Source organism: Rattus rattus, chromosome 1, assembly GCF_011064425.1.
Source record: "Rattus rattus isolate New Zealand chromosome 1, Rrattus_CSIRO_v1, whole genome shotgun sequence".
Classification (NCBI taxonomy): Eukaryota; Metazoa; Chordata; class Mammalia; order Rodentia; family Muridae; genus Rattus; species Rattus rattus.
In genome coordinates, this window is record NC_046154.1 from 5,763,661 (window position 1) to 5,772,859 (window position 9,199).

A 9,199-nucleotide genomic window follows, 5' to 3' on the forward strand; every position below is an offset into this window, starting at 1 on the left:
TTGCCAAAGGCCGTGAACCTCGGGTCAGCTAACCTTGTACGTCCAAAGCATCAAACACTCTCAGTTTGTCCTGACTTCTCAGTTAGCACTGGACTCCAAGGCACCCACTCACGAGCCACCCTCTTCTACTTGGACACTTACCAGCACACACAGAGAGCAAGACGGATGCCCAGACTGGGGTTGTTTTCTCTTGACCCAGACTAGCATGTAGACCCGGCTGGCCTCAAACTGGAGATTCTCCTGCCTCACCCTCCATGGAGATCACAGACTTGTGCAACCACACCTAGCTGAGGCTGGGATTCAAAGACCCTCAAACTTTACTTGCTTGCTTTCCCAGGTCATCGAACCGGGGGTCAGGGGGGATAGCTCCAGGAGAGAAGTGTACAGAGCAGAGAGGGTCGGATGCCAAAGTGACTGTTGGCTGTGGTGGGACCGTCTCTAGGAACGGATGGGTGTGTGGGGGTGGGGTGAAGAGAGGCTGTAGTGCCCCAGTCTGACCTATGGGTGCTTACTCTGAGTCAGAGGAAAGTAAGAAACCTATCAATTGGAACCAGCGCTCCGGATGGTAGGTCACCAGGTAACTGGTGCAGGGTCAAAGGGTAGCTAGCTATACTGCAAAAGGCTGCCAGTAAGGCAGGTAATCAATGTCTTTTGTAAGTACTTTGGCTTATGGGTCCTCTATGGGGCTAGAAGGAAAGCCTTAGAGCGCTCCCTGGCCAGCCAAAGTCCTGAATCTTCCCTTTGCCCAAGAACTAGACTGAATGGCTGTATCCAAGAGGGCAGGGTTCTTTCCCCCTGCCCACCATTTCTCTTCCCTTGGTTGGCAGAGTCCAGTGCATATGAGCTAAGCAGAGGGCAAACTTGGCCTTGCACTGTGGGTAGAGGAGTTCCAAAAGTGGGGTAAGAGACCCTAACATGTAGGAGGTGACCTAGGGGTTGTGGGCTGGGTCTAGCATGGAGTCTAGCAGTGAAGACAGGTAACTATTGGCCGGGAGGCCCACGGGACATGGCAGGACAACATGCAGAGAACCCCAAGTGTTGGCATGACTGGAGCATGGGTTTTCTTATCGAAGCTTTCATTTTATACTTATTTATTTATGTGTGTGTGTGCAGAAGCTCCTTATACATTACACAGTGGTTAATGTCCCCCTGAGAAAATGTTGACAGGGCTGGAGAGATGGCTCAGTAGGTGAAGGCCCGCACACGCACACCCTGTGACACAAGCCACACATATAGAGATGTGCACATAAGTACACACACATTCACACATGAGCATCCTGTTACACAAGCCACACATATAGAGATGTGCACATAAGTATACACACACACACACACACACACACACACACACACACACACAGCCTCACATTCCTGCTCCTGCAGGCCCGGGGAGCACACTGTCATGTACACCTGCACATTCATGTTGTGCTGGTGCCTGTGTGTCCACGCACAGATGCCCATGCCTGTATGGTCATATGTGTGTGCCACATTTAGTTGCTGTCAGGGTCACTGTCCCCAGCCTGGTCTGTTGCTCTCACCTCTCAGAAGGCCCCAGTCAGCCAAGCACTTCTCTCTGCTACCCTTCCTTGGAATAGATACCTGGGTGCTGTGATAGTGGGGGGAACCGTGTGGCCAACACGGCCCTCCATCCTGTAACACAAGGCTGGGTCAGACCCTCAGGAACCCTCAGAAGCAGGAAAGCGTATGCCTGCCTCGTTGCAGATGAGGAAGCTGGGGCTCTCAGGAGGAAGCTGTTTGCCTGTGGGCCAGTCCCTTAGACTCTGCCTGAGATGCTGCTGCCCCAGCCACAGAGGGTGACATGAGAGAGGATGGACAATCCTAGGCACAGTCGGACCGTCCTCTGTCCCTCTGACTTGCAGTGGTCTTCTCTCTGAGTGGGAACAGCCTCATCCCCAGTGGACGCTGGGCAGACCCTCTTCATGCCTGGGAGTCTCCTGAACGTAGGGCACAGGGAAGGGTTAGGTTCCTGCAGCTGCAGCACTGGTTCTGTGGGCTAAGGTTTGTTAACTTCAGACCTATTGCACAGAGGAAGGGATGGGGACTGGGTGACTTCTGGGGCTGCTACTGGGCCAGCTCCCCTGCTTGGGCCTGGCAGCCTCTCTACTAGCTGTTCTCCAGGTATGGGTCTCAGACAGCCCCTGAGATTAATTTCCTGAGCATCTTCTTCTCCTTTCCGCACCTGCCTTGACCTTCCAGGGCACAGGCAACTCCACCCTGTTCCAGCGGATGTGAGGATATGATACATGCACTGCCCGTCAGGTCAGAGCCCACAGTCTGATCCTGGTTCATAGTTCACCGGGTCTGCACCAACCTTGCCTTTACAGACATGCTCTGTCAGCTTTCTCCACAGCAGGATTACTTCAGGGGAGCTCCAAAGAGCAGGCTAGATGGGCTGACAAGGGCCGACACATCGAGGCCAGACTCTGCCCTTGACTTTCTCACACATGTGAACACATCTTGACCCTTCCAGAGACTCAGTTTACCTGTCTGTAAGATGAGCTTATAGGCCAAGTCTTACCTGGGTCTTGAGGAATTGACTCCAGGTTGTAGGACACCCCCCGCCGCGCCCCACACACAAGGAAGGCCTTGCTGAGATGTACCTCTACTGGCCCCAGCCCAGAAGGAGCATCTGCAGCCGGGGTTGCCTGCCTCCTGTGCCAAACAACAGGTGCCATGCACTGTAAATGGAGCCACCAAATCAGGGGACAGCACCTCCCTCTTGCTCTCAAGACAGCCTGACCTCAGGCTCTACTAAAGGCTGCTCAAGGAAGTCCTCTGTACTTTGCGCTTACCCAGTGCCCCGCCCCTGCACCCACCTCCCCTCACCCCGGGCTCTGGTAATGGTGGCGGGCCTGAAGATGTCCCATCTCTCCAGGGACTAAGCCACTACCCAAAGACTATACATGGACTGACCCTGGGCTCCAACCTCATAGGTAGCAATGAATAGCCTAGTAAGAGCACCAGTGGAAGGGGAAGCCCTTGGTCCTGCCAAGACTGAACCCCCAGTGAACGTGATTGTTGGGGGGAGGGCGGTAATGGGGAGAGGATGGGGAGGGGAACACCCATATAGAAGGGGTGGGGAGGGGTTAGGGGATGTTGGCCTGAAACCGGGAAAGGGAATAACAATTGAAATGTAAATAAGAAATACCCAAGTTAATAAAGATGGAGGAAAAAAAAAAAAAAAAAAAAAACGTCCCATCTCCCAAACCTCCTTTCTCATCTGATTGAGGTGGGGCCTGGGACTGGGAGACACAGGGAAGACCACACCCTAGCCCTCTGTTCCCTCTGGGCCTGGAGACTTCAGGTCTGGCGGGGTATATTTCGCCGTCCCACGGTTCCACTGGGTGGGCGCGCTGCTTGAGAGGCATTTGGGTGGCTGTGAGGTGGGGACCATCTTCCTGAGCTCCTGGAACTCAGCAGGGTCAGGCAGGGCTCCTCAGCCCGCCTTAGTTGGGGAAAGGGCGGGGGAGGGCGCAGGACAACAGAGAGGTGGGCGGTGGGAAAACTGGGGGCGGGGATGCTCTCAAGGCAGCGAAGGGATTAGGTCGATCCAGCCCACGTGGCCACGCTCTGTCCACCAGCCCCCAGTGGGCCAGGGTAGTGCTGGGATCGCAGTCCCAAGCTGCTTAAAAACTCTGTGGTGTCAGAGAGCAGCCCCTTCCCAACCCCTGAAAAGCAGACGAGCCCTTTATTGCTCTATTATAACATGGAGCCAGATGGTCTTTTGGGAGCTACCCTCCTCATGCCCCCCACCGCCGCCCTCATTCATTCAGAAGCAGGCCCCGGCACTAATGCCGAGGGGCTGGGCACGCTTCCCGCGCTGCTGCCGCCGCCACCATAGTGTGGGAACCGTGGCCCAGAGTGAGGATCACGGTGACATGGACAGCAGAGGCTGTCCCAGCCCGAAGCAGACGCTGGCTGTCCTTATCCTTGGCTCTCAATCTTGAGAGGGGATACAGAGCCATCCCCAGACACCATCCTCATGTGTCCCCAGCTGTGTGACCCATGGCATCACATTTAAACCGATTTCTACCTCAGTTTTCTTATCTGCAAAGTGGGGACAATGGTAGGGGCCCTCAATTGGTTTAGGAGGTCAGAGGCAGGTAGCTGGCAAGTATGGAGGCACCAGGGCCTCCTTGCCCTCCAAGAATGATATTTAGAATGATATTCTAAAGCAACCAACATCCAAGCAAGAATGTTCCATGGTGTGAGACAGGGCATGAGATTGAAATGTCAGGGTAGCTGGTGAAATCTTGTTGGTGTGCACCTATCCCTTACCTATGCCTATCTTGATACAGTATCAGAGGTGGTCAGGGAAGTGACATCCACCCAGACTAGAATAGTTACCATGAAGTCAGCTGTCCCCACGCCCATCCCAAGTGAGTCTCGCTTTTTCCCTGTCACATCAGAAGCTGGTTTACAGGAAGCAGAATTACGTCCAGACACGCAGCCTCATCATATCCATTGGACAGGTAAACAAACTAAGGCACAGAAAAGTTCAAGGCCAAGTTGCAAATGGTGGCTCAGGTCAGAGTGGAAGGGCCCGGGGTTGAGGCAGGGAGGGGGAAGCTTTGGGCCCTGTCAGAAAGGACATAGGTGGTTCTTGAACCCTTGATGAGTCACATGTATTTCTCCCAGGGTCTGCTTATGTCTCCAGAGTTTGAAGTGCCTGTTGACCTTCTCCACTGCAGTATGGGGGGTAGTGGTTGGCTTGGCTTGTGTTTAAGAAGCTACTCAGATTTTCAGGGTCATAGGGACTCACTAAACAAGCATGGGGGGGGGGGCGGCTGGAGAGATGGCTCAGTGGTTAAGAGCACTGACTGCTCTTCCCTAGGTCCTCAGTTCAATTCCCAGCAACCACATGGTGGCTCACAACCATCTGTAATGGGATCTGATGCCCTCTTCTGGTGTGTCTGAGGACAGCTACAGTGTACTCATACATGAAATAAATAAATAAATATTAAAAAAAAAAAAGTGTGGGACACCATGCTTCCTGAAAGGAACAGATCCAGGGTGAGCGGCAGCTGTGAAGCAAGGGAAACTTTGGGGGATGGCAGCTGGTTGCACCTGAACATGGGGAGAAGGCCAAGGGCCCTGTCAGGGACTGAGGTCCCTGGGCAATGCCTGGGACGGACTCTGTAGTAGATCAGTTCCACAAGATGCCCAAAATTGGGGACCCCGGGGCTATGACAGGAGGTCCCTTCTCTTACCATATCAGCTAGCAGAATATTGATCACCCCACCCCACACTGCTGGTGCTTGAGACAGGCAGGAACCAAAGCCTGCCAGCACAGTCAGACCATGTCTCGTCTCTAGGGGACCCTAACATTTAGAGAGATTACAGATAGGGTTCAGATCATAACCCAGAGAAAACTTTACCGTGACCCCTTAATACCTGCTCGCCCTTCCTTCCTTCCTTCCTTCCTTCCTTCCTTCCTTCCTTCCTTCCTTCCTTTCTTTCTTTCTTTCTCTCTCTCTCTTTTTCTTTCTTTCTTCCTTCCTTCCTTCCTTCCTTCCTTCCTTCCTTCCTTCCTTCCTGTCTTTCCCCCTTCCATCCCTTCTTCCTGTCTTTTTCTGTCTTTCTGTCTTTCTTTTTTCTTCTGAGACAGGGTTTCTTTGTGTAGCCCTGGCTGTTCTGGAACTTGCTCTGTAGACCAGGCTGGCTGCAAACTCAAAGACCCACCTGCCTCTGCCTCCTGAGTGCGGGGATTAAAGGTGTGTGATATCATTGGCTTCTGGTCCGTTTCTTGGTGTCCAACTCCAATGCCAGCATATCATGTTCACCTCATCGGCTTGCTACCGATTGGCCAGCCAGGATCAACGGATGCTTCTAGCCCAGTGTGGAGTCTCCCATTGAGGCTCACAATGACCATCAGAGAGGACCCATAACTATGGTCCTAACCATATCTGGCACCCCCTACAGCAGTGGGTGAATGGTTATCTCCTAGGACTCTTCATAGGTGGAGAGACTACAGAGAGACTACGGGGAGGTTCTGTCAGATCCTACGGCTTCCAGCTTAGCAGGAGGCAGGTCAAACTGCCCACCTCCCACCTCCCAATACCTGCATGCTTTGATGAGTGCCCACTGTGTACCAGGCTCTGGAGTGGGCGGACAAAAGGATTGAGCAAAAGAGGGGCCCCTAGATGCTCCTCAGATCTGGCAGTGACTTGCATCGTCACGGATTTCAACTTTCTACCCCTCTCCCTGGACTGAGACTCTACTTTGAGATGCTCTAGTAGGTCCCAGAGTCCCCTACTCTTTCTATCTGTGTCCTGGACACCCTAAAGCCATTCCGCCCCCCTTGCCAGCCCCACTTCCACCTCCTGCTTCTCTTCATGAGACTGAGAGGAGGAAGCCAAACATTTCTGTATTGCATGGAGCCCCATATGTCTGTCTTGGTGGGGCTTAAGGGTGGCAAGGCGGTTCTGCCTTCTTTCCAGGCAGTAGAAGCTAGAGAGGGTGAGGGAGAGAGGGGGAGAGAGAGGAGGGAGAGGAGAGAGAGAGAGAGAGAGAGAGAGAGAGAGAGAGAGAGAGAGAGAGAGAGAGAGAGAGAGAGAGAGAGGTTGAATGAATAATTTGGGCGGGAGGCCTGCTCCGGGTGGGTTCCCACACCCCACCCCCTGCCTTATACATTCATCCCCACAAAAGGCGCGTGCGCGGCAACAAACTCATTCGCCACGGGGCCGCCTGTGCTTTGTGAGCCAAGTTCCTGGCCCCAGAGGCCATCTGGGGAGCAGTCCTCAGAGCAGGCAGGGTGGGGGCTTCCCCCTAGGCGGCCTTTGAGGTCCTGGGCAGCGGCAGCAGCTCCCTGGCAACCTCATTGGATGTCAGCACATCTGGCCCCAGCGCTGGAGCGCGCGCGCACCCAGGAGTTGCCATCTCTGGTGTTACACTAGGTGCGAGAAGGGTGGGCACTGTAGGGGAGGTTTACCTCCTGCTTTACCCATGACTCTAAAGGGACTGTGAGCACAGGGTTCAAAGCCACGAGCTGCTACCATATAGAAGCTCGGCTGTCCGGGTCTCAGTTTTCCCATCTATGGAATGGGGCTGAGGGTGGTCCCGTCCAGGTGTTCGCTGAGGAGCACAGTAGACAGAGGAGACAACAGAGTGACCTTGGACTCAAAGCTGCCAATGAATACAATCCCAGGCAGTCAGCCTCTTCATTTGGTTTCCTGGAGAACCTATACGGATGTTCCGGATTTATGAATGGGAGTCCAAAGTGATGGACAGGCAGCTAGGTGTGACCCTCCCATGCCCCCAGCTCTGAGCTAGGAGAGGAACGGTCTACTCAGCTTCTGTGCTGTAGGTGTTAAATAGGTGTGCATCTCCCTGCCAAGCCTCTAGCTGTGGGCCTGCCTAGAACACATGGGGTGGAGAGAAAAGAGAGAGGACTCAGATGGGTGCAAGGCCTTTTGCTGTCCCTGGCAGCCCTGCCTGCGTATCGGGCATCTCTAAGGCTGGGCAGCTGGGCTGGTAGGGCGGGAGCAAGAGTGTTCAAGGGTCTTTCCACTTAAGAATATTTCCTGGCCAAAGGGCTCCTGGTGGACAGACCCTCTCCGGGGGTGTCCCTGCCCCCAACTTTGCTGGGGAGGGGGTCCTTGAGAGGGTGTCCTGCAGGCTCAGAGAGATAATCCCGGCTTTTGAGAGACTGTGAGAGGCTGGCCCGGGGACTTTCCCACAGCCCCACATAAAGGGCCGGGCGCCAGCTGCTCTCCCACAAAAGACGCCAGGCCATTCAGGGCCTCCAGGCAGGCGGGGCCAGCAGAGCAGCTACCACAGCCTACCTGGCCACCCTCAAGCCAGACTAAGAATACATGGAGGTTCCTCCCTGTTGACCAATGAGAGGCCAAGTTACCCACAGAGCTGGAGATCAAGGTGCGGTTTTATGAAGTTCCCCCAGGGGTGGCTACCCCTCCCTTTTGCCCAAGGCTGGCACCATTCCTGGGCTCCATCATTTAGCCTCAGGGCCTGGGCAAAGGACTCCCAGGAAGACCCTGCACGCTCTTGCCATTATGCCTGGCACGGCGCCTCTGCTGCTGCCTCTGCCACCGTTGGGCCGCCCTGTCTCCTTTCCTCCCGCCACACGTCCTGCCCAGAGTCACACTGGCTGGCACACGTCCTTGCTCCCTGGCTAGCCCACGATGCTCTCACTCCCAGCATTCACTTCCACACCACCCTCCCAGCAACCAAGCCTGCCACTCAACCTGAGGGACAAGGAGGGGCGTGTCTATCACATATCTGGACGGGGGGGGGGGGCTTCCCCTGAACACCATCACTTATTTGATGTGAGGAGCTGCAGTGCCCCATCTCTGGGCAACTGGAAGAGACTCTGAAGTTTAACCGTTTAGAAATAACAGGCTGGACAGAGTGGTGCACCTGTAACCCCAGCATTTGGGAGGCAGGCAGAGGCAGGGACATCAGGAGTCTAGCATTATCCTTGGCAACACAGCGAGTTCAAAGCTAGCTTGGCTTATGTGGCCAAAACCAAAAGCAAAACCCAAACAAAAAAGAAAACGAACAAGCTTACCAAGTCTTAGAGATGTTGGGGGAAGAATAAAGGGGGGTCTTCCTCCCCTGGGAGTTAGCTACCCGAACCAGCACTGAGGTAAGGACTAGCCTGGGAGAGGTATGTGGGGCTTCTTAGGGAAGGTGACTATTGGAGCCTTGAGTCTTGGGTTGAAGGCATCTGGGGACCTCTGGGAATGATGGTCTTGACATTTTTAGGGCTGCTCCTGAAGTTATTTAAAAAAAAAAAATACTGATTGGGCTGGAGAGATGGCTCAGTGGTTAAGAGCACTAACTGCTCTTCCAGAGGTCCGGAGTTCAAATCCCAGCAACCACATGGTGGCTCACAACTATCTGTATTGAGATCCGATGCCCTCTTCTGGTGTGTCTGAAGACAGCTACAGTGTACTTATAGATACTAAATAAATAAATCTTTAAAAAACTGATCAGTCGTGTACACACACAGGCACATGCACACACGTGGAGGATAGAGGACAACCTGTAGGATCAGGTTCTCTCTTTCTATACTGTGAATTTCTGGGATTGAACTCTGGTCATCATCAGGCTCGGCAGCAAGAATCTTTATCCGGCGTCTTGCTGACCCTGACCAGTTTTCGTCACTCCCTAAAACCACTAGGCTCCAGTGTGTCCTTAAACTGGTCTGAACCCTGCA